The sequence below is a fragment of the Monoraphidium neglectum genome (genome assembly GCF_000611645.1).
Source record: "Monoraphidium neglectum strain SAG 48.87 unplaced genomic scaffold scaffold01293, whole genome shotgun sequence".
Lineage (NCBI taxonomy): Eukaryota > Viridiplantae > Chlorophyta > Chlorophyceae > Sphaeropleales > Selenastraceae > Monoraphidium > Monoraphidium neglectum.
In genome coordinates this window covers 11,955-12,602 of record NW_014012335.1, presented here as the reverse complement: position 1 = coordinate 12,602, position 648 = coordinate 11,955, and positions in this window count along the sequence as shown.

Below are 648 nucleotides of genomic sequence, written 5' to 3'. Positions count from 1 at the left end.
GCGCGGATCGGGCCCGCGGGGCCCCGCCACGGTGGCAGGAGCGCGCTCGGCGAGGAGCCAAGCGTCCGACCACCTGACGTGCTTGAAAAACGTTATTAGCATGAGGACCTTTGAAGCTGCCCAGCGGCCAAGCGCGCTGAGGGCCCTGGCTCCCCTGCGGCCGGCCGCCGGCCGCACCAGTTTCTCGGGCCCGGCCGGAGCCCGCTGGCAAGGGCGGCACAGGGGCAGGCGGGGCGGGCGCAGGCGGAGCGGCCTGCTGCCCCTTGAGCGGCATAGGCGCGTTCTTGACAGATGTCGATATTCATAAAGTCCTGGATCATCGCCGCAAACCCAGCGGCCAGCAGGCGAGATCCCTTGGCGCTCGGTCGACGTCGATCAGCCGCGCGCGCAGCCGATTAGATATATTCATCATCATATGATCATATTGCATCGGCTCGCAGGGGCCCTCACGCGCGGAGACCACGGTCAACGGAGGCGTGCTTGCCGTGACAGCCGCCTCCTGACACCATTATCGTATCCGAACCACGCATATATGCTCGGATTGTGATTTACAGGTGGGTCCCAGCTCCGCGGCGCACACGCGCGCGCGCGCCCCACCGCGCCCTTGGGCCCCTCCCGCCGGCCGGCCGGCCGGCCGGGCCCGAGAAA